The following is a 25,421-nucleotide window of genomic DNA, read 5'->3' as shown; positions in this document are numbered from 1 at the left end:
TGTTAAGCAATACTGATTTTGCATCAAATGAATCAAGTATGATGCTATATAGACTCTATAAACTTAAAGCTGGGTCAAAATCCCATACTCTCAAGCTTGGTATCTGTTTTTCCCAGGACAGTGAAAGCCTGAGTTGTTGAGAGCAGTGCCATTTGTACAGAAATTAATGCTGCCCCAATTTCCCCTCCTCTCCTGGAAACTTAATAATAGGAAAATCTGCCCTACGAATTGAAAACTTAATCTTAAAATTTAAAGGTGCTGCACCTTTTGTAGATAGCCAGGAAAAAGGTAATTTAAAAAGCCTAAGTGGTTTATTCAGTGGAAGCCAACTGATCATTTGATTCCAAAGAGGTCCATGTTTCTCTGTAAAATTTCTTGTGTGTTTTCACGCTGCTTCACAGCCCTATATTTTCTGTTAAAGGGATACTGCAATAGCTAAATAATGCAAACTGCTGCTGCTGCTGCTAAGTCGCTTCAGTCGTGTCCAACTCTGTGCGACCCCATAGACGGCAGCCCACCAGGCTCCCCCGTCCCTGGGATTCTCCAGGCAAGAACGCTGGAGTGGGTTGCCATTTCCTTCTCCAATGCATGAAAGCGAAAAGTGAAAGTGAAGTCACTCAGTCGTGTCTGACTCCTAGCGACCCCATGGACTGCAGACCACCAGGCTCCTCCGTCCATGGGATTTTCTAGGCAAGAGTACTGCAGTGGGCTGAAATAATGCAAAAAGGCATATTTTACATAAAAAATCAAAACTGTCTTATCTTTCTTTCTCATGTGTCACTGCCTATCCACCTTAATTTTTGTATGTGCTCTTTTGCACATCTTCCTCGTTATCAAAACTTGCCATTACATTAGAGCAATCAAGAGGTTCACTAAGAATGAACTTGTCTGTTTCTATTGACAAATATTCATTCATTGTCATTTTGGGGCTGAGAGTTTAGGATTAAACTTGATGATTGATTTCTGTCAAGTAGCTGAATAAATAGCTCAAATAATGTTCAGTTCTCCATGATATTTTTAGTTCCTAAAACTAACAGATATATTTGCCATCCTTTCTAAGAGCCTCTGATACTAAGTAACATCAGGTTGGATTTCATCCCTAATTAGAAACAGAGCTTATATGCTCTTTATATTTTCTTTTGTTTATCTATTTTTAATATTGGAATAATATTTTTTTCTTTTTTCCTTAATGACACAGAAATATTTAAAATACTTCACATGACTTGAAAGTTCTCTGGATGTAGTATGGAATATTAAACAGCTAAAGAAATTTAGATGGTTAAAATCATCAGAATAAATAGATCACAAGGACATTTCAACTTAGTAATGAATTGTCTTTTCATCATTATTATTTTTGATTGAAGTATAGTTGACTTATAAAATTAGTTTAAGATGCATAATATAATAATTAGATATTTTTAAGCTGTGATCCATACAAAGTTATTACAGTATAATAACTTTGGCTATATTCCCTGCACTCTATATTACATCTCTGTGACTTATTTATTTTATAACAGAAATAAATAATATTTGAAATTTGTACCCCAAGTCCCTTTCACCTGTTTTGCTCATATCCCCACACCCTCCCCTCTGGCAACCACTAATTTGTTCTCTGTATCTGTGAATTTGTTTTTGTTTCGCTGTATTTGTTCTGTATGTTTTCACTTATATATGTAGTGATGGTCTTTAATTTGGAAATGACTACAGGCATAGTGTTATGGACTGAAAAATTTCAAAAGATCCGATAAGAAATTGAACCTGGGGTATGCTCATTGTAGTGCGTTAGCAAGCTAAATAACACACCCACCAATGCCACGAGAGTTCTGAGGCCAACCATAAAAGGTCAAAAGTGGACAGTGGCCCAATTCCTAGAAATCTGCCCCCTCTCAAAAATAGTTGGAATAATACTCCCACTCTTTAGCCTATGAAATTACCCAGACCGTAAAAACTAACCAGCCCATATTTCAGGGCCTCTCACCTTCTGGGGGGACTTCTCAGGTGGTGTTAGTGGTAAAGAACCTATCTACCAACACAGAGACATAGAGATGTGGGTTTCATCATGAATCGGTAAGATTCCCTGGAGTAGGAATTAGCAACCCAATCCAGTATTCTTTCCTGGAATAGTCCACTGATAGAGGAGCCTGGCTGGCTACAGTCCTTGGGACTGCAAAGAATCGGACATGACTGAGCAACTGATCACATAACACAGCACCTTTCGAGATGGCCCACTATGTTGAGTGTGCTTATCTCTACATAAATCCATTTCTCCTCTTCAAAAGAAAATCAGACAGGATATGTGTTGTTTTTGTTTGTTTGGGTTTTCTGTTTTGTTTTCATTTTTGTTGTAGTATAGCTGATTTACAATGTTGTGTTTCAGGTGTATGACAAAGTGAATCAGTTATCCATATACATATATCCACTCTTTCTTAGATTCCTTTCCCATGTAGACTATTACAATGTATTGAGTAGAGTTGCCTGTATTGTTTTTGATATAAAATATCAGAAAATGTAAAGAGTGCATTGGAGAAAAGATGGATCATAATGGGGCTTTCTTGAATTACATTGTTTGCAGGATAAACAAAAGCAGTGATTTGATTACATTCTGTTATTTACATTAACTTCATTTGTATTAAGACATATATTTTTTCCCCATAAGTTCAATGCTTGTCTCTTTACTAGGGCTTTGCAAATCATCAGCTTCTCTAAATAACTCCAGAATACAAGTTCTTGATTTGTCAACAGTGTCTTGAGGGCATTTGCTCCTTAAATAAGAAAGCAATACTGGAAGCATTTGGAAATGGAAATTTCCCCTGTAATTCCATGTTTCTTTTTCTTTTTCTGCACTTACAGGATATTCACATCTTCTGATCTAGATTCATGAGTTGTGTTAGCTTATTCTATGAGTTTCTTATCATATAGGTGTTTTGAATCATCTATACCTTTGGACAAGTTTTAATGCCTAGTATAAAATAATGCCAGATCCAAGGATGATGTGCCTAAAGATTTCAGAGATTTTCTCCTTGAGATTTCATTTTTTCAAGTAAAAGCATCAAATATTTGGCTGTATGCTAACATTATGCGGGGCAGATTATTACCTTGCAAAAGATTCTTCATATTTAGATATTGTTGTGTGTATTCCTGTCTACAGGCAAGTGGATCTGAAGCATACATACTTCAAGTGAGAGTCAGAGGGAAAAGGAAAGACTGTCTAATAGGAAATGGGACTCAGCCTTATCTTCTTCCAGGGATAATTTTAAATTTTATCATTAGACTGAGTACCATCAAACAGAACAGGAAGCTGCAGCAGTAGACCAGGGTCCTTAAGGCTCCCTAATCTGATATGTTTCATTTCTTTAATCATTCCATTGTGGTGAGAGAGTAGGAGTCCCTAAGATGAGGCGGAAGCCTTCAAGGGAAGTCAAGGTGCTTGGAAACTCAATCTGTGACGATCTCAAGAGAAGAATTTTGATATTGTAATAACTCATAGAGCCATAGATGTGTTGATGAGCTATCTCTCCTGCCTTTTTTCACTGTTCATCCTTTCCAATATATAGAAAGAATTCAGATTTGGAAATATGGTTGATTCTCCACAGGAGATAATATCCTCCAGTTCTAGTCTGCATTCCCATCATCTTTCATTACATTTTTCTATTAAAATTTGTTTACAGTATCTTAGCTGTCACATGTCCATCCATCTTTTTTTCTTATTTATTCACTAAATGCAACATGTCTTACTAGTGTAATATAGGCTTTGATATTTAGTGATTAACTAAAGTGACAATTGTTTGCAAAACCCTTTTTATCACTTGGGGTTGAAACATAAATAAGAATTAATTACTTGATGGGATGCTCTATTGATCAACAGAAATAAATAAATATATATATATATATATACACACACACACACATATATATAAATATACTCGTGTGTATGTATATATTTATATATACACATGTATTTATATAACAATATAAAGTATGTCTACCTATATAGACATACTTTGTACTCACTTGCAAACATCCTCCTTCAACAACACAAGAGATGACTCTACATACGGACATCACTTGATGGTCAATACGAAATCAGATTGATTATATTCTTTGCAACCAAAGATGGAGAAGCTCAATATGATCAGCAAAAAACAAGACCAGGAGCTGACAGTGGCTCAGGTCATGAGCTCCTTATTGCAAAATTCAGACTTAAAGAACATAGGGGAAACCACCAGCCCACTCAGGTATAACCTAAATCAAATCCCTTATGATTATACAGGGGAAATGACAAATAGATTCAAAGCATTAGATCTGATAGACAGAGTGCCTGAAGAACTATGGATGGAGGTTATAATACTGTAAAGGAAGCAGTGATCAAAACAACCCAAGAAAAAGAAACCCATCTATATACAGTTATGTAAATAGATAGATGATAGGTAGGTATATACTAGTATATTTGTTACATATGAGATATGAGAACAGACTATAAATCCTTTAGTTTCTCAGTAAAAAGGAAATATCAAGCACACACACACACACATAAAAATACACAGGAACACACACAATGTATTTTCCATTTAACAAAAGATAGAAAACAAAGGAAACATAAGCAACAAAAAATATAGCGACCAGAATAGAATCAAACATCAAATGCATTATAGGACGTTTACTCATTAAAGAAAATATGACTCAATTTCTCTAAAAGTAGCAAATCCCAATAGGTGGTATTTCCAAAACAAAATAAGTGATACATCTGAAACAGTTGCTTTCAAATGACACAGATTTAGGGGTAGGTTTTGGCCTCTCCCCGTAGAGGACATTCACCTGTGCCTGAAGGCATTTCTGATTGTCGTAACTGAAGATGGCAATGCTCCTGGCATCTACTGGGTAGAGACCAGAGACGCTACTATTATCCCAGAACACACCACAAAGCCCCCAAAGCAAAATGGAATGCCATCCAAAATGTCAGTAGCTCCAGTGATGAGAAACCTAATGTTAAGATCTAAAATGAAATAGCTAAGCAAAGTTAAAGTTCAAAACACCACATCAAGCAAATTATTTAAAATTATTGGATAGCATTTCCCGTGCTATACAGTAGGTCCTTGTTGGTTATCTGTTTTAAATATAGATGTAAGTACATGTGAATCCCAAACTCATTCTTTTATCATAACCTGATAATTCTTTAATTACACTTCTGTTTAATCCACAAAAATAAGATGAAAAAAATTTGCTGGAGTAGTAAATTTGCTAATGGCGGTGGTTTAGTTGCTAAGTCATGTCTGACTCATTGTGTCCCCAAGGACTGGGGACCACCGGGTTCCTCTGTCCTTGGGATTTCCCAAGCCAGAATACTGAGTGGGTTGCCATTTCCTTCTCCAGGGGAACTTCCCAACCCATGGATTGAACCCAGGTCTCCTACATTGCTGGCAATTTCCTGCTTTGCAGGTGGATTCTTTACTGAATAAGCCACCAGGGAAGCCCTTAGGCAAGTTTAAATGTAAAGCAAAAATTGTTAATGCAAAGGGCTATGTGATCTTGTTGTGGGCAATCTATAATGGAGACAAAGCTATCAACAGCCTTTGTGCATTTAATAATAGGATCCAAAATATAAAGCATATACTAAGAAAATGAGAGGGGAAATTAATAAAGACATAAGAGTAGGAGTAATATGTGTGTATGTATTTCAAACACCTATGAAACATCTATGATAAATGACATTATACTTGACTGTAATGAAAATGTAGAAATTTTCTAAAAGAACATGATCAATAAGAAAATAGAAGTATTTCAGTTTGTTTTGGAGAAAGAAGTGGCAACCCACTCCAGTGTTCTTGCCTGGAAAATCCCATGGACAGAAGAGCCTGGCAGGCTACAGCCTATAGCGTCACAAAGAGATGGACATGACTGAAGCAACTTAGCACAGTTTGTTTTATTTGGTTTTCCCTTAATAGCCACCAGTGATTTTTTTAATCTCTGAATCAAAATAACTCCCTGAGTCCTTTGAAATGTCAAACATTTGTTTTGGCATTCAACACTGCCAGTGGCATTCTTCCCGTTGGCTGTCACATTCAGTGTCATGACTTTGTCATATCCGTGAAGATGATCCAAACTCTCTCTTTCCCTGACTCTCTTCAGAGCTGCCATCAACTTGTTAGACATTTCAACCTAAATGTCTTCAACCAAGATATGATGAATTATTTTTAAAAAGTCTTTAACTACCCATCTTTTCTCTTAAATATGTTCTCAGTCACCTACACTTACGGTCTCAGGGTTGTGTCTATTTCCTTTTCTTCTGTCTATCTTGATACACACTCAGCCAATTGGTGTGTTACAATTACCCTGTTTCTCTAACATCCATAACATTTTCTTTTCTCCTCTCTCTAGGTTATCTTGACCTGAATATTTATAATAGCTTCTCTTCCATTTTCTCCTGGTTATGTCCATTTTAATTTCAATCTGTTTATCCATCAGGAAGACTAATCATCCTGAAGGGCAACTTCTGAACAATCTGTCATTTGTCTAAATTATAGTATTTGAGATCAGAGGACCCATAGAGTCAATCTAACCAATATCTCATTTTACACATGAAGAAAATGTGAACATATGTAGTTATTGATAGAACTGGCACAGGAACCCTAGTTTTTTTTGTCATGCTATTAATATTTCTTTTTGCCTCCTATAACCATACCTGTACCCTCTGAACTTAGTATGCAGGTGATGGTGAGTTTGATGAGGAGATGCAGATGTGACCTTGAAGGCAAATTGATAAACACATTACTTCAAGGGAAAATCCCAGGGTAACTGGGTTCCCAAAGAGAGAGAGAGAGAAATAGCATGTTGTAAACACTTTGGAGCCATTAAGGAAACATTGCCACTGCCAAAGAGAATTTGAGAATGATTTTAAATTATGTTATAAAACAATGCATTTGTTTAAATATGTCTTAATGAGTTATGTAGACAAGGATGAAAAGCTAGTAATTTTATTTCTTCTTCAAATTAGTCTTTGGCTTGTCTGCCATTTTGGTCACTAAGAATTCTTATACTGATTTGAGTATTGTATATGTCATAACATCTTCATTTAGTTTTTACACTTGACAACTCTACATCATTAGTAGAATGAAAGAGAATTTTTGTAGATTAAAAAAAAGGTTATATGTTGACCACTTGAGAGAAGCAATATTATTATTACCACCATAGGTGACATAGGATTTGAATGTTCTACTTTTTATAGGCAATTATGTATTCATATCTTATAAATTAGCTTAATAGATGAAAGATAGGGTGTTTATTCCAGGAAGGGGTGTTCACTTCATAGAGAAAGAAAATGAGTATAAGCTATAAATTTCTTTTAATAACTGCAGAATAAGAGCTTGACTTTACTTTCAGCTGTACTTGACAAGAATGATAATGTTTATTTGGATAAATAGAAAATCAAGGAGGCATATATTGGATACAGCTATGAAAATGAGGAGGCTTTCAAGTTTGGTTTAAATAAAGCTTTCCCATTCAGGTCACATCAAGAATATATGAACACATATTTTATCATTTAAGAACATTTTTTTAAGATAAGCCTATGAAATAACTAAGTTTTTCAAACTCCTATGTACATAAATGAAGTTTAAAAAATGAAGTAGAATTCATATGATTCAATTGAAGGCAGGGGAAGAAGAGGACAATGGAGCTTGAGATGGTTGGATGGCATCACCAACTCAATGAACATGAGTTTGAGCAAACTCCAGGACATGGTGAAGGGCAGAGAAGCCTGGTGTGCTGCAGTCCATGGGGGTCACAAAGAGTTGGACACGACTTAGTGACTAAATAGCATTGCCCTCCTTATGTGCAGGTTCTACATCCCCAGATATGGAGGGCTAATGAAATTTATTGTATTTTCTTGTCCAGATCTGTATCTTATTTGTGTGCAGAAACTTTAAAATTTTTGTTTACACATGAGCAAATCAGATAGTTAAAAGTGGTCAATCAAATTTCTTGGTAGGTTTTGTAGATTCTAAGCAACTGTTAGTGAAATTAGTAATAATTTTTACTTTTCAAGTACCTGATGACTCAAACAATGATGAGTAAAAGAGTGAAGTCAGTTTTTTTAGTGCTCTAAACAGAATTCTATAACATACACACCAATGGGTAGATTTTTATCAGTGTTACCTGAATATTTTCACTTTAGAAATTCAGTAAGTCATTTTTACTCACTGTAGTTAGGGGTGAGCCATAGATGTGTATGTGTGCCTGTCCTGATACTACTCGGATAACTGTCATAGTCTCACTGTATATCTCACATATTACCTGCAAAATATGTTTTAATTTCTAATCAGTGTTTTAAAGTTTTCAGAAAATATATATTGTTAAAAATTTCCATCATATGAAGTTTTCCTAGCAATACAACTCAAAATAAAAGTTCCATAAAAATGGTGCCATCGGAGCTTTGACTGCGAAAAAGTCAAGGGTATGAAAGTAGAAATAAGGCAGCTTTTGATGGATTTAAAAATTGTATATAACATGTATGTAAAATAAAAGGTGAAAACTTAGATCTAGATAACATCTTATCATCCAGGCCCCTATCCACTGAGAACCACTGCTTCCTTTAAAGGTTAATTAAATTATAACCGCACACCTGCAGAATATTTGTGTGTTTTAAAAACTCATTAAAAATGGAATATAACTTCCTATTTGGCCAATTCCTTAATGAATATATTTGCATTTAATAATAGCAGCCCACCTTTAGCATACTCTTGTTCATTTTCTCTGCCTTTATCCTAAGCATCCAGATTTCCTGGGTTAAGACCAAAGGCTTTGTGAAAATGTCATGAGTTTGTCCTCATAAAAAAATAAAAGAAAAACCTCAGAAAGTCTTTTCTTGTAGTTGACTTCAGTGTCATCCCAAGCATAGGAAACTTCATCATCCCAAACATAAACCAAAAAAAATCTTTGTAATGTAATGAAAGAATTATATATATTCTCCCTTTAGGCTGACACATTTTAGCAGAGTAAAAAAAAATGATGTTAAAACTGTTTTACTTTCATTATAAACCCAAATTACAAGTTTACATCTTTAAGTCTTATTTTTTGAAAGGGTTATTTCAGAGCAAACTTCTAGATTTAGGATGAAAAATATGCTTGTTCTTTGGACCAAATTGTATGTGATTGTTAAGAAGTTATATAGACTTATGCATAAATCATCGAACATGAAAAAGTTTTGAATTAGACTACTGACCACATTTCTGGCTTGCTGAGACTGCACCAATATGATTGTGATAAAATATTTACTTTATTACCAAATTTAAGGAATATGATTTGTCGTGGTTTATGATAGTTCCTGATTGTTGCATGTTCTCTTCTGTTGATGAAGCTCTACAAGGCAGCAATGGCAAGCAGCTTCTAGTTATATCTAGTTCTACTAAGGTATCAAGAAATTGTTGTTGATATGATTTAGTTGTTAAGTCCTGTCTGACTCTTTTGTTTTCCCATGGCCTGTATCCCCTCAAGTTCTTCTGTTCATGGGATTTCTCAGGTAAGAATACTGGACAGGGTTGTCATTTCCTTCTATAGGAGATCTTTCCCACTCAGGGATCAAACCCATGTCTCCTGCACTGGCAAGCAGATTCTTTACCACTTTAACCACCAGAGAAGCCCATTATGAAGTAAGATAGGTCAAATAACTAATCTCAAGCAGTAACCTCTCTACACAGGACTAATTTCAAGATATACTGAATAATGCTAAGAATATTCCTTGAATCTTTCATAAAAGACAATATAAATAGTTCTGATTATCTATTGTTGCAAACTGCCACCACCCCCCACCCCCTGCAATTTAGTGGCTTTCCAACAACTACAATCAGTTTCTTATTTCTGATGGTTCTTGCTTATGGTCTTTCATGCAGGTTGAGGACAAGTGGTAGATAGAGTTGAGGCATCTCAAAAGCTTCTTCACTCAGATAGTGGTTAATGTTGGCTGTATGCAGGGACCACAGCTGGGGTATCCAGCAAAACAACTGCTCTTCTAAATGAATTAAGTTCTTGTGTAAACATTCAATTTCACCATGATTTTCCAGTATGTTTTGTAACAAAATGCAGAAATTTACAATAGCAATTACTGAGATACTGATGATTTTGTAGTCAAAATATTTGGGAAATATTCAATTAAATAAAAGTAAATTGGTTTCACTGCAATAAGACATTTCAGCATCTTTATGATTTTACTGTTAAATGTGACTCTTTTAGAGAGTTATATTATCGCAGAATTTGTCATAAAAATCCCATCATAAAATCAGGATGAAACATCAGAAAAATGCTTTTCAACAGAGGTCATTTAACCCACAAGGGCACATTTGGCAGTGTCTGGAGACTCCCAATTGCCACAGATGGGTGTGTGCTGTTGTCACCTAGGGGTAGACATTGGAGATGCTGCTGAACATCATACAATGCACAGGACAGCCCTCCTCAACAAATAATTATCCAGCCCCAAATATCAATATTGCCAGAGTTGAGAAAGCCTTCTTTAAACTCACCTTATGAGAAACTAACCTTGGTAAACACTGATTTGTATGATTGAGATAGATTTTTGTAACTCCAAATAATAGTATGATTGTCTTATTTTCAAATGGCTCCCCATCACCTTGACCTTGTGAACAAACAATTTTACCTGCCTTAACAGTAAACAAAGGATACTGCAGGCACCAAGCCACCAAACCAACAAACCACCAAACCACCCCCAGCGGTGCCCCTTGAGGGGACCCAGGATGGGAAGGAACAGAATACTGACTCTAGATGACCAAGGTTCATATCAAAGGAATGACTTCAATAAGACCAGACTCTGGCATCTTCCCATACTTTGAAAAGTGCTAAATTCATTAACTTGAGATATCTGGTTTCCTTTCATTAACAGTAATGAGGTTCTAATTACCTGGTCTTTGTAGAAAAGCTCCTACATATCCTGGCTTCTCTTTTACCTCTACAGAGCAATCCCTCAGAACTATCTGAGAGGCAGCATTAAGTCCTCACTTTTATCCACCAAATAAAACATAATTCTCAACTTTTAGGTTGTGGTTTGTTGTTTTTTTTTCCCTGTTGACAAGCTTTATTCAATATGAGGATGTATTATCCTAGTAACTTAAGTCTACCAAAACAGAGCAAGGTTAAATCTTAAATTATACCTAATAGGTAACTGTAATGAATTATATTTATTATGTTTATTACAAGCTTTGTTATTATGCTGAAACATTTATCATTTATTGCACATTTTTCCTGAAATTAGTCAAATTATACTTTCAAATAGCAGCAACTACATACTAACACTTTACCTTTGAAACACCAATCAATCATTTCCAAAACACTTCTAGATCTCTGTTCTTAGTTTATCATTCATCCTTATTCTTGACATAAATTCCTCTAAAGAGGAATTTTATCTTAGTTCAGTGCAACTTGGTTGTGTTCTGGAAATATGATAGAATAGTTCAATTGGAAAGTTTGCGTTAGTCCCATAAACTTCTATCTGATGCAGTTTTTTCAGTTGCTCTTGTTCGAGACTTTTTGTCTACAGTTAAACAAATATTATTTCATAATATATAATATTAAGAGTAAATACTTTATGTTAAAACAAAGTTTTCCAGGATTTAATCTGTTGATTGATATAAAAAAAGGAACCTCCCCGGCAATCCAGTGGTTAAGACTCCACCTTTCAATACAGGGGGTGTGAATTCAATCCCTGGTGAGAGAACTAAGGTCCCACATGCTGCAGGGTATGGCCAAAAATTTAAAAATTTTAAAGTAATAAAAATTTAAGAACCACAAAAGTGAGTAAGTTCAAGGGAAATGAGTTAGAATTGAAACTTGCTGAAAGCTCTTTGTGAGTGGATATCACTGCCCTTAAGATGTACTGATACTGAAATATTACAGTGAACGTGTGATTACCAGGCCAGTCTCAGACTGGCTTGTCTAGAAAATTCTTACTTTAATATAGATATAAACCTAAAGTTTTGAAAACAAACAAGTAAACAATGATGCCAAATAACAATAATAAAGTCCTGTGACATCTCAGCTTTTGTCTTCATCTTTCCAAGGGCTAAGCATGTGGAGAGACTGAGGGAACATAAATTTTACACATGAGGCAGCCAAAGCTTCAAGAACTTGACCAACTTTTCAGTATCAGGTGTCAGGTCAAGAACAGCTCTGTCAATCACTAGTCACAGCTCTTTCCATCAATATACTGTCTTAATTATGGGATTCCTGGAGCACAAGCATGATCTAACTTAGGAAATTTTTATGGAACTTGTTCATCTTTAGTGTCTCACATTACAAAGTAGAAGGGTAAGTATATATCAGATAGGATCACTCACCACTCTTACTTCTTCCTCATCTTTTTCTGGTTCCTTTTTCTCCTAGAAGAAAGACATGGTTAACAGTGAGAGTAAGTCAAGTGAGGTCATAAAGACCTGGCTTATTTACAGGACACATCCCAGGACTGTAGTGGAAATTCCCCAACATTGTAATTTGGTAAGGCAAAGGTATCTGGCTCAGACTTTTATAATTGGCTGTATCCAGCTTTTGTTTGCAAACCTGAAAAGGACAATAGTGATGTAATGTTATTTCCCTCACCAAGAGTATCTCTTGACTTTCTAAAGCTTATGTGGGCTGGAATACTCAGTCTCAGGGGACTAGTTGAGGAAATCCCCATCATTTGTTATAACTAATCTTATTTCCTTATCTATTTATAAAGATATAGATACAGATTTCTTAATATCTATCTAACTAGAATATCTAATTACATATTAACTTGGCAAGAAAGCTATGACAAACCCAGACAGTGTGTTAAAAAGAAAAGACATCATATTGCCGAAAAAGTTTTGTATAGTCAAGGCTATGGTCTTTCCAGTAGTCATGTATGGATGTGAGAGCTGGACAATAAGAAGGCAGACTGCTGAAAAATTGATGCTTTCAAACTGTGGTGCTGGAGAAGAGTCCCTTGAGAGTCTCTTGAGAGTCCCTTGGAAAGCAAGGAGATAAAACCAATCAATTAAAGGAAGTCAACCCTGAATACTCTTTGGAAGGACTGATGCTGAAGCTGAAGCTCCAATACTTTGAACGCCTGATGCAAACAGATGACTCATTAGAAAAGACTCATTTCCAAAGACTCATTGGAAAGATTGAAGGCAGAGGAGAAAAGGGTGACAGAGGATGAGATGGTTGGATGGCATCACCAATTCAGTACACATGAACTCCAGAGACGATGAGGGACAGGTAAGCCTGGTGTGCTGTAGCCCATGGGGTCATGAAGAATTGGACACAACTCTGTGACTGAACAACAGCAACAAAAATATCTATCTATAAAAAAAAAAGTATCTATCTATCTATCTATCTATCTATCTATCAATTATCTTCATTACAAAAAAGGGAAGAAATGTAAGATAAATTTATTATAAAACAGCATGCCAGTTTTGTTTCTAATGAATATTTTAATATGTTTTTCTTCAATATCTGGACACCTTTTCAGATGAAGTCCTTCTAAATTTAAATCAATTGGCCTAATTATGAATCCGAAAAAGCCATAGTAAGTGCCTTGGATTTGGGGACACACTGTAATGTATTTATTTATGATTACTTTCTCCTCATAGAAATTAAGTCAGATAATCACAGTATCAAGGATCTGGCCAGAAGTCATATCAGTACTTCTTTACTTTTGGCTTTTTAGAAGAAGCAATTTGAGCTAGTGGAAAAAGTTTGGTCTGGACACAGGTATAAGACTAATTCAAGCCATGATAATCCTTATAAGTCACTATGACAAGTTCAGTTCAGTTCAGTTCAGTCACTCAGTCATGTCCAACTCTTTGTGACTCCATGGACTGCAGCATGCCAGGCCTCCCTGTCCATCACCAACTCCCAGAGATTACTCAAACTCATGTCCATTGAGTCAATGATGCCATCCAACCATCTCATCCTCTGTTATCCCCTTCTCTTCCTGTCTTCAATCTTTCTCAGCATCAAGGTCTTTTCAAATGAGTCAGCTTTTTGCATCAGGTGGCCAAAGTATTGGAGCTTCCGCTTCAACATCAGTCCTTCCAATGAATATTCAGGACTGATTTCCTTTACAATGGACTTTGGTTGGATCTCCTTGCAGTCCCTGTAAGGGACTCTCAAGAGTCTTCTCCAACACCACAGTTCAAAAGCATCAGTTCTTCAGTGCTCAGCTTTCTTTTTAGTCCAACTCTCACATCCATACATGACTATTGGAAAAACAATAGTTTTGACTAGATGGACCTTTGTTGGCAAAGTAATGTCTTCGCTTTTTAATATGCTGTCTAGTTTGATCATAGCTTTTCTTCCAAGGAGCAAGCATCTTTTAATTTTATGGCTGCAGTCACTGTCTGCAGTGATTTTGGAGACCCCAAAAATAAAGTCTGTCACTGTTTCTACTGTTTCCCCATCTGTTTGCCATGAAGTGATGGGACCAGATGCCATGATCTTAGTTTTCTGAATGTTGAGTTTTGAGCCAACTTTTTCACTCTCCTCTTTCACTTTCATCAAGAAGCTCTTTAGTTCTTCTTTGCTTTCTGCCATAGGGTGGTGTCATCTGCATAGCTAAGGTTATTGATATTTCTCCTGACAAACTTGATTCCAGCTTGTGTTTCATCCAGCCCAGCATTTCTCATGACGTACTCTGTATATAAGTTAAATAAGCATGGTGACAATATACAGCCTTGACATACTCCTTTCCAGATTTGGGACCAGTCTGTTGTTCCATGTCCAGTTCTAACAAGTTATATGCATGTAATCCTTGTAGCTATTTGATGAGTTAAATAGCATTGTGATCTCCATTTTATTGACAGGAAGACTGAGCCAACTGATTCAAAGTGACATATCTAGGAAGAAGTAGAGTTTGTTATTCAAACATAAGTCCATGTGATTCCAGTTTGAATTCAGAATCACTAGGCTGACCTGGGTTTACACTCCAGTGGCCCCACTTTAATGGTACCACTTTCACAAATTAAACCATGTCTTTCAGTCTCTACTTCCTCATTCATAGGAAAGGATGTAACACTAACTATTTTAAATCATTCTTTTAAAGATAAAATAAGACCATGTTTGTGCAATCACCAACACAGAGTATGTGTTTAAAAACTATTCATTTTTCATTCTTTACAACTCAATAAAAATGAGACATTGGTCTAGAAAACAATTAGCAGTTACCAGAGTGGTTCTCCTCCTTAGATACACATTAGAATCTGCTGAAGAACTTTTGGAAAATACTAATGCCTACTAATAAGGAAGTATGAGTGGGGTTTCTAAGACACTGGTAATGCTCTATTTACCAGAGTAGTGGTAACATAGGTGTGTTCATTTTATGATAATTCCTTAAGCTGTACACTTATGGTAGCTGCATTCATCTGTATGCTTATTTCACTTCGATTAAAATGGATACTTAAAAACCACTACTTCCCAGGTCTCACTCTTCAAAATTCTGATTTAATAGCTCTGTAGAGGGGTGTAAACATCACCTTTATTTAAAAGCTTCTCAGGGGATATCACATTCAGCCTGCTTTGAGAACTGTTGTTAGCATAGAATCAAACTTTAATAGATTTAAGAATCAAGGAAGACATGTTTCACGGCAAAATAGGCAGCATTTGCCAAATTCAAAAGTCTGAGCGTATAATAATTAGATGTAGAGAATATGATATAACATCTTTATTTCATGTAGGAATCCCACAACCCCCAAAATGGGAATTGGAATAAGCTATAAAGATCTATTAGTTGTCTCAAAAAGTACTTCAGATTCTTTACCCTTCTTTCTTTTATGAAGTTTGATTAACATCTATTTTATTAAGCCATCCTGCTTTTGTTTTGAACATATCTGTACAACATAACCTATGTACTTTGAAAAGATAAGGAAAATAAAACTATGAGTTAAAAGGTATACTCCACCCAAGTGCCTACAAACGCAAATTTTTTCAAATATTCAATGATAAGAGACAAATAAAGTGACAATATTTGCATTGTTCTTCTTTCCCCAAACAGACTTAATCATCCTATTTGTCCCTTATTGTTGGACACTGACCTTTTAGACCCTGCTATTACCATTTGCTCCTCTCTCTCCTGATCAATGCATGTGCAAACACATGTGTATGTGTGTACACATATGTTTACATGTGGTATCACAGAAAAACATTTTATAGAAATATAAACAGTTTCACTTTACAAACTTTAAATTCATTAACATTAATTGAAAATATGCTACATAGTAATTTTTTGTGAATTTCTATCAATGTCTTTATAGTGAAATTTTTAAGCGAACCACTCACCTTGCTGAGATTTTTTAAAACTGTCCATAAAAATAGTCATATGAGATGAAATTTCAGGTATTTATTGTATATATTTAAAGCACTCTGACTTGCTTTCACAGGCAAAACTGTCATTCTTAACTGAATTGCTTCTCTTGCTAGTAACAATTCTTTGTTCATTCAGTGTCTAACTAATAACCAAGGGCATGTTCAGACATCTTTATAAAAGGAGGACCATTTGTATCACTGACTGAGCCAGCATGGCTTAATGATTGTGTGTAAAAACTGAGTTATCAGATGAATAAACTAGATTATTGACATGAATGTAAAACCATAAACATCAGGTTTTGGAGTATGCTCAAAAAAGGCATATTCTTATAAATTACACTAGCTGATGGGAGAAAAATAAGAGAATAGGAAAGAAATTTCTAGTCTCATGCTCAACTGAGAAACCTACAATGTGAATATCAACTACATTGTCTTCAGCTGATGGACTATAGACACCAATAGATTATTATACTTTCAAATCTGCTGGGAAAACTTGTAAAAGTTGCTGAAATATTGAAAAATAAAGATTATTCAGTATTAAACCATCTGTGGTATTAAAGGTTGGAAGTACAAATAAATCTCACTGAGGCTAGCATACTAATGTAAGATTTAGGCTGTCGATAACTGTTCGCAATTAAGTGTACTGTGCAAATAACATGGGATTATACATTTCAAGTTGTAAGGAAAAAAAGCATTCATTTTGGGCATTTCTTAAATTTACTAACAGCTGGTGTGCTAGAAAGAAAAGGAAAAAAATATTTTCTCTGGTTTAGCAGAGAAAGAGCTAGTATCTATCAGTGGTTGCCATTATGATTTTTATACATGCCTCTGGTTTGGATTCATTCACAGATTGCACAGATATTAATTAAATAAGACTTCAAGAAAGAACATAGATTTTTGAAAATGGGGATTGGTCTACAATGTTTTGGTTGCCAGGTAATGGATTAGCCAGCTGACAGTGTGAAATCCATTCATTTTCTTCTTATCATTCAGGAAGTATGTATTCTGTCACTCCATGTGGGCTTACAAACTTTCCCAGAAAGGTAGAGATATCACAGTGGCTGCACTAAGTTTTACTTATAAGTAATACTATTCTGTTCATGACATTTGACCTTTCCTATCAAATACCTATAATATTTTTATTAATATCATTGGTGCATTCACACATTTTAGTTTTATTTTCTAATACAATGGTGCTAATTTGAACAATATCGAGTTACCATTATGTAGTTTCAAAATGATCAAACAGTGACAATTTCACAATTTCATAAAGTTCAATGTATTATTAATTTACTTTAGGGCTAGTGAAGGGGCAGGGGTGAACTTTATAGCAAGTAGTATAGGAAAGATTGTGTATGTGAGAGAGAGAGAAACAATATATTTGTGTGTGTGTATGTAAGTGTGTGTGTTTACTGAGAGTCTGTTGTGTGGCCCCTGTCACATGCATCAGATATACAGTAAAGAGCCAGGTAAAGCCACTGCTCTAATGAAATGTGTGTGTCCATATGGTAGACAAAAAACAAAGATAATTCCAGATAAGTGCCACAAAAACCCAGGATATTCAGTAAAAGTAATTATAGAAAAACAGGATGTGAAGGGAGCAGCTATTTTAGATAAGAAAGGCCTCCATCAGAATGAGAGCTGAATAAAAACCTGAAAAGAGAAAATAACTTTTGCAAAGAATTGTGTTCTTTGCTAATGGACAAGCAAATGAAAAAGACCCTGAGGAGGGAAGGTATTTGGCCTTTGTTGATGAAGAACAAGGAAACCAGTGTGTCTGGAGCAGAATGAGAAAAGAGGACAGTGGTCCCAGTTGAAGGGAGAAAAGGCCACCAAACAGGGATTGCGCAGGAGTGGCCAGTGATATAGAAGGAACACAAGAGAAGTGTGTTTTCTGCGAAGCTAAATTGAAAAAAAAAAAAAAAATGCATGAAGGGAGGAAGAGTTCACCTATGTCAAATGCACTGAAAGATCAGATAAGGGGAGAACTTAGAATTGACCACTGTATTATTTATGTATGGTAATCAAGTTCTTATAGACGTTTATGAAGTAATTGTCCATGGTATTTTTTTTCTTATTTTTAAAAATAAAGTATAATACAGGAAAAAGTCATCCTTTTTAGTGTACATTTCTGTAAGTCTTGAAAAACAAATACAGTTGTGTTACGACTACCCTAATTAGGACCCAGAACTTTTCATCAGAACCCAATATTCTTAGTGCCCCTTCGAAGTAAACACCTTCCACATCCTCTGCTATTGATATGTTTTCTGCCCCTCTACTTTCGCAAGCATGACATATATATGGGATTATACAGCATGTGGTTCTCTAAATCTGGCTGCTTTCATTTAGCATAAAACATTTGAGATTCATCCTATAGTTACAAGTATCAGTAGTTCTAATCCACTTACTGCTGAGATGTATTCCATTGTATCCATAAACCAAAATTTGTTTACCCATTCTCCTGTTGAGTGTTGGTTTTAGTTTTGGGGGGTTACCAATAAATCTGCTGTAAATATTCACATGGAGTTTTTGTGTGTGTGTGTCTCAAGGTTTTTATTTCATTTCGGTGAGTACTAAGGAAGCAGAATGCTGAACCATATGGTAATTGCATGGTTAACTCTTTAAAAAAAAAACATCTAAACTGTTTTCCAAATTCATTGAACCATTTTTTCATTCCTACCAACAATAAATGACAGTTCTACTTGCTCCATAGTTATTTTTTCCTTTCTTTTAATTTTAGCCATTCTAAACGGTAGCATATCATTGTGGTTTTAATTTTCATTTCTCTAATGTCTGATACTAAGCACATTTTCAGGTACTTATCTGCCATTCCTATTGTCCTCTTCAATGAACTATCTGTTCAAACCATTTGTTCATTTCTTAATCACATTGTGTGTTGCCTTACTATTGAGTTGTGAATACTCTTTAGGTATTCTGCATACCAGACTTTTATCAGATATGTGCTTGCAAATATTTTCTCCCAGTCTGTGGCTTGTCTTTTCATCTCTTAACAGTGCTTTTCAGAGAGCAGAAGTTTCCAACTTTGAAAAAGTCCAACAGATCATTTTTTCCCCCATGAATTAGACTTTTCCAGTCATATAAAAAAATTCTCTGCCTAACTAATCCAAGTTCACAAAAGATTCCTTCTCTGCTTCTTCTAGAAATTTCATAGGTATAGAGTTTACACTTTATGGCCTTATAGATTTCATAAGATGGAAATCATTGGTGACTTTTACATGAGTGAGTATTAATTTGAGCAAAGACCTAGTCAGAATAAGTTAAAGAGAAAATGGAAGATAACAGAATTGGGACCATCTTTAGAGGACTTCTACTGGAGCTTCCCAGGTGGCACTAGTGGTAAAGAACCCGCCTGCCATAAGAAATGCGGGTGCAATCCCTGGGTCATGCAATCCCTCCCCTGGAGGAGGGCATGGCAACCCACTCCAGTATTCTTGCTTGGAGAATCCCATGGACAGAGGGGCCTGGTGGGCTACCATCCATGGGGTCCCAAAGAGTCAGATATGACTGAAGCAACTTAGTGAACCTCTGCTATAAGGTAGGTGAAAATTGAAGTTTTAGTTGGAGAGAAATCTTATAGGTGGAGTATGATGTCTGGTTATGTGTAGATAAGCAAAATTCAAAGCACTGGCTTATGTATCTATAAATTAACATGATACAAATTAAGACAAATTAGAGGAGAGAAAACCCAGTGAAACCTCACTTGGTAGCAGGTTAAAAGCTCCAAGCCAGAGAGTGGTTATTTAAGATGAAAATAACAGGGTTTCTAGGGCAAGTAAGGATAAACTGCTATGCTTTCTGCATTAGAGCCAGTGAAATGTTTGGCTTGGAAAAAATGAAGAGAGGTGGGAAAAGAATTTCAATTTGACCTTAAACTCAGCAACTTGTCTGATTGAGTCTTTTTCCATGGATTGAGCAAGAGAGAATTAGGGAGTGGGGGTGTCTTTTCCCTGGGCAGAACCTCAGTGGGTTTCACATTTCCTCAGAGCTCTTCAAACCTCCTTTAAATATAGTCTGTTTATAAAGTGACCTCAGTGGCTTTGGTACAATTCCTGCAGTCCATGCATTCTCTCGCCCCAGCATCCCAGAAAGTAGTCAGGAGCTGTGATGACATACACATGGGGCTGGGTAGAAGATGAAGCTGAATGAAGGGCCTTTTGAGGGTAGCCCATTCCTTTAACTGCACAATATTCTCCAGGCTTTCAAAGGAAAAGAAGAGCATGGTTAAGAAGTTATGGAATTCCACAGTGGCCAAAATTCATATATTTGATTTCTAGTAGTAGATCAGATTCCATAAAACAATATTCTGACTTTCTGAGAGCAGAGTTCTGAGTCTCCCCTTCATAACCATTCTGATTTACATGGAGAGGGACCTCTACTATATACACATAACTCAGTTAAGTGCCATCAGTAGGAAACCAAGGCATTCAAGGTTGACAACTTTAAATAATTAGGAGGCAAGTGTTGAGTTTTTTTTTTTAATATCTTTTTTTTCCATTTATTTTTATTAGTTTGAGACTAATTACTTTACAATATTGTAGTGGTTTTTGTCATACATTGACATGAATCACCCATGGATTTACATGTATTCCCCATCCCGATCCCCCCCTCCCACCTCCCTCTCCACCCGATCCTTCTTTTGTTTGCTTGCTTATATGGTCATAAAACTAGTTTCTTTATAGCTACAACTTGAGCAATATATGACAACAAGCACTAAATGAAGTAAATTTGAAATAATTCATTTCTTTAAAATAACTGCTTAAGCATTATAGAGCATTTTATAGAGCGTATTACCGAAATAGTTGATGGGACCATTTATAAGGGAAAATACTATAGAGAATGTAGGTGTCATGATGGTCTTTTGTGTGTGTCAACGTGTCAGCAAAGAACTACAAAAGAAATGGCTTTACTCTGGAGTAATGCAAAATGATTTTGCAATTTGATAAAATATACATCTAGTCTTTGAAGTTTCTACTTTTCATTTTGTTTATGTAAGGAGCAGTGAAATCATTAGGAATAAGAGCAACTTTTATATAACTTTTTAGTTCAATAATATGTATATTATATTATGCCTGATTTATACATGAAATTATTGGTCAGCAATCTTGAGTAAATCAATGACATTTCTCTTACTGTACATAATAATAGAGACAGTATTATTATACTGACACATTATAATAGTGAGCCTTGGACAGAGAGCAGTTGAAAGTTTCTCTTGTTTATCTCCTTTCTTTTATAGGAGCTTATGACAATAGTGGGTAAAGAACTGGATTCAGCTCAAGTTGATGACAGAGCAAGTTCATTTCTGCCAGTACAATTATTGTCACATTTTCTCAATGTCCAGTTTAGATCACAATTACAGCTTATATTTTTTAAAATTATTTTCTGTATACCAACCTGTGCTCGACAATTTGAGTGAATTTTTCTTTTCATTAATTGCCATAAAATGGGTAATGCTTTTATCCATATTTTACAGATGGAGAAATAGGTTTAAAGAGGATCAATAACTTTTCCACAGTTCACAGAGATTACATAAAAGAACTAATGTCTTAAATGCAAGATTCTTAAGGGTAGATTCTTAACCATGAAACAATAAATACCTGCTTAAGAAAAACAGAAACATGTCTAAACAAGAAACTTCCTACAATCATGACAAAAGGAAACTAGCATCCTAGTTGGAAGCCATAATTGTCATTTCCAATCAATATTTTGGGAAGACCAATCCCAGGTATTGTTTGGATGGGGAATATGTGAAGGATCACGATCTCCAGCTTACTTGTAAGTTTAGCTTTAAGCTAAAATAGCCCAGAAATCTCAGAAAAGACACTGTGTGAATAAATACTCCTAGACTGCTTACTCAGACCTACGTGATATTACCAAAAGCATCATCACTTTAAAGAAAACATTCAGAGTCTTTAAGACCCCAGATACTGCTGCTCCCACTCTTGAACCCCAATGTATGTCAAAAAATTGTGCAGATTCCCTGATAGGAATGTTCAGTTGACCAAAATCCTAAGGCAATTAGCCCAGCCATCCTTACTATCTATGATACCAACATGTTTCTGAGAACAAAGATTTTCTTTATCATTTTCAAGCAATAAATTCACACAAGTACACAAGTGAAGGAGCTTTGAAAGAAAGGGGGAATCGGGCTCCGATATGTTGAAAGCTTGCTTTGGAAAGAGAGCTACAGCAAAATTATCAGAGCTGCAAGAGTTAAGAAGTAGTCTCTGCATTCATTTGTATGATTATATTGATCACCTGATTTTCACCCAGTGTGCATTCACCATCTGTCAATGTTGCCTACACTAAGTCATTAAAATGTGAGTTGTAGCTATTATTTCATTATTAAATGTTTTATGAAAGCCTGTAGTACTATGCATATATGACTATATATGTGTGTATATACACATATATATCCATATACATATTTGATTCAGGGTAGCAAACTTTCATTGTCAGAAAGTGTGTGAAGGAGTTATTCCTTGCAGCAGACACTCAGATCATTTTCAGTTCTGTGGCAGACACAGATCCTTTGTTATTAAACACATCAAAGCTTTGCTTCCAGGAAGGCTAATCTTCTCAGTGTTCCCTCTCTGAGTCAGAATTGGAATGCTCTTCTCATGAAAAATGTAAATTAATAAAGAGAAAATGTCCCTCTCTCTCTGCCTCTTTCCATGTCTTAGACCCTCTCTCTCTCTCTCCCTGCTTCAAAACTCTTTCAACCAACCCTCATACTTCAGGAAAAAAAGCAAAAATCAATCTTTGGCCAAAGACTAAATAAGCAGTTATTATTTGGCATTTTGTTTTGTGATTCATAGATACGCATTTGTAATGTTAAATATTTATAGCATTTACATAACAGGACACATTTCCCATTGATTTCATGTCTGCCCTAAATTCCAAGGAGAGCCTTGACATTAAATCTCGACTTCGGAAAGAAACAACTACCCCCAAAATATGCTAACCATCTACCCCTTTGTTTGCATTCTCATCAGTGGCTTACATAAATATGCAAGATTTGCAGAGAGTGTAAAATTAAGTGCTTGACAGGCTCTTCGGTGTTCCCAGCAGTTCTTCTGGGACCAGACCATGTTAGCTCCACACTCCATTACCATGGACCACCGCTGCCCAAAGAGGAGGTTAGTGAGACAAGAGAAGTGGGCCGTATGAAACCCTCAGAGTATGGACGTGAGGGTTCCCCAAGGAGAAATGTTATTACTTCAGCATGGCAAAAATCGAAGAGTTTTAAGACAGAAGAGGAGAGTACTTCTCTGAATCAACTCTTCAAAGATATTTATAGACAAACCTTCTAGAGAAGTAGAGAATACCATTTCTTATTTTTTAACTGAGGTATAGTTAATGTGGGTTTCCTTGGTGGCTCAGAGAGTAAAGAATCCACCTGCAATGCAGGAGACCTGGGTTTGATTCCCAGGTTGGGAAGATCCCCTGGAGAAGGGCATGGCAACCCACTCCAGTATTCTTGCCTGGAGAATCCCATGGACAGAGGAGCCTGGCGGGCTACAGTTCATGGGGTGACAAAGAGTCAGACACGACTGAGTGATGAAGCACAGCACAGCACATAGTTGATATATTATATAATTTACACATGAACAACATAGCAATTCACCATTTTTAAAGGTTATACTCCATTTATAGTTATTATAAAATATCAGTTCTGTTCCCTTTGTTGTAATACAATATAGATTTCTAGCTTTATTTTGTACATAATAGTTGTACCTCTTAATGCCCTACCTCTGTCTTGCCCCCTCCCTCGTTCCCTCTCCCGACTGGTAACCACTACTTTGTTCTCTGTATCTGTCTGTCTATTTCCCTTTTGTTATATTCACTAGTTTGTTTATTTTTTTTAGATATCACACAGAATTGAAATCATACAGTATTTGTCTTTTTTCATCTGACTTGATTCACTTTGTATAATATTCTTGAAATCCATCCATATGGTTGCAAATCTCTTTCTTAAGGCTGAGTATAGCATTTCATATTTTTTTAAAAGTGCTCTATTTATAGAATCTTGCATTTCTGCTAATCTCTTAAAATTTTCACATATATTTACACAATATGTCAATGTCTAAGTATTAAAACAATTATTTGTTCTTCATCAAAAATGATGGTCTTCTTTTACTCATTGGTCTCTCACCAGTAGCATCTGCAGGCTGTCCACTGGCTGCTATTTACTTCTCTTCTTTCCCATACTGAGTGCTTCTTTTCACACATCCTCATTATCCTATTAAGGAATATAAATCATCTCTGTATAAACCAGTATTTCCCAAAATGCATTCCACGAAAAGGCAGTGTCATGGGAATTTAATAAATTAGGATTCCATTTCCAAAAGAATTAGGATTCCATTTCAAGCATGTTCCCAAAAATCCTGGGATAAATAAAATTTAGGTTTCTTTATGCAGGGTTTCTCAGAGCCTTTAACAAGTCTATGAATTACAAAGCCCCAGAAAGGAAATACCATAACATTCTTTTTTCCTTCCTTCAGAAGAGTCTTGGCAGGACATATTTAAGCCTCAGTCCCATGAAACACTGGGCTTGATGGTGCAGCTGAATATTCTAGAACAGTGGTCCCCAAACTTTGGCACCCAGGACCTGTTTCATGGCAAACAATTTTTCCACAGACTAGGGTAGGGAATGGTTTGGGGTGACTCAAGAACATTATATTTATTGTGCACATTATTTGTATTATTATTATTATTATTATTGCATCAGCTCCACCTCAGATCATCAGGCATGGGATCCCAAATGCTGAGGACCCCTTTTCTAGAACTAACCTCCAAATCTGGTTTTTGTTTCATGTTTCTTCCTAACTTCCAGGGTCTACTTCACAATATTTCAATAGGCTGTGTCCTAAAAATTCCATTATTACTCTGGCCACTTGTTGGAATGAGATTGGGATTTCATATTGTAAAAAATTATGAAATTTAACATATAGGAATGCTTTAGACACTGCACAACCACTTGGCACAAATGAGAGAAAAGAATAACTTTGTTACTTCTTGAAAAGTTTCCTAATTATTTTGAGGATTATAGGATTTTTTATTTGTTTGTAAAAATA

The 25,421-nt window shown here is 35.7% G+C and overlaps 1 protein-coding gene across 1 annotated transcript in view; it reads right to left on the bottom strand.

Moving 5' to 3' along the window:
• LOC110141820 (prolactin) overlaps positions 1-25,421 on the bottom strand; it is a 279,309-nt gene that overhangs the window by 9,909 nt on the left and 243,979 nt on the right. The window contains exon 2 of the mRNA XM_070456925.1: positions 12,339-12,380. The gene's annotated coding sequence lies outside the window, so the exon portion shown is untranslated. The remainder of the gene's footprint in view (positions 1-12,338; positions 12,381-25,421) is intronic.

This window comes from Odocoileus virginianus, chromosome 27, assembly GCF_023699985.2.
Source record: "Odocoileus virginianus isolate 20LAN1187 ecotype Illinois chromosome 27, Ovbor_1.2, whole genome shotgun sequence".
Taxonomy (NCBI): domain Eukaryota; kingdom Metazoa; phylum Chordata; class Mammalia; order Artiodactyla; family Cervidae; genus Odocoileus; species Odocoileus virginianus.
The sequence above is the reverse complement of the archived record's forward strand: the minus strand, read 5'-3'. Positions and strand labels throughout refer to the sequence as shown.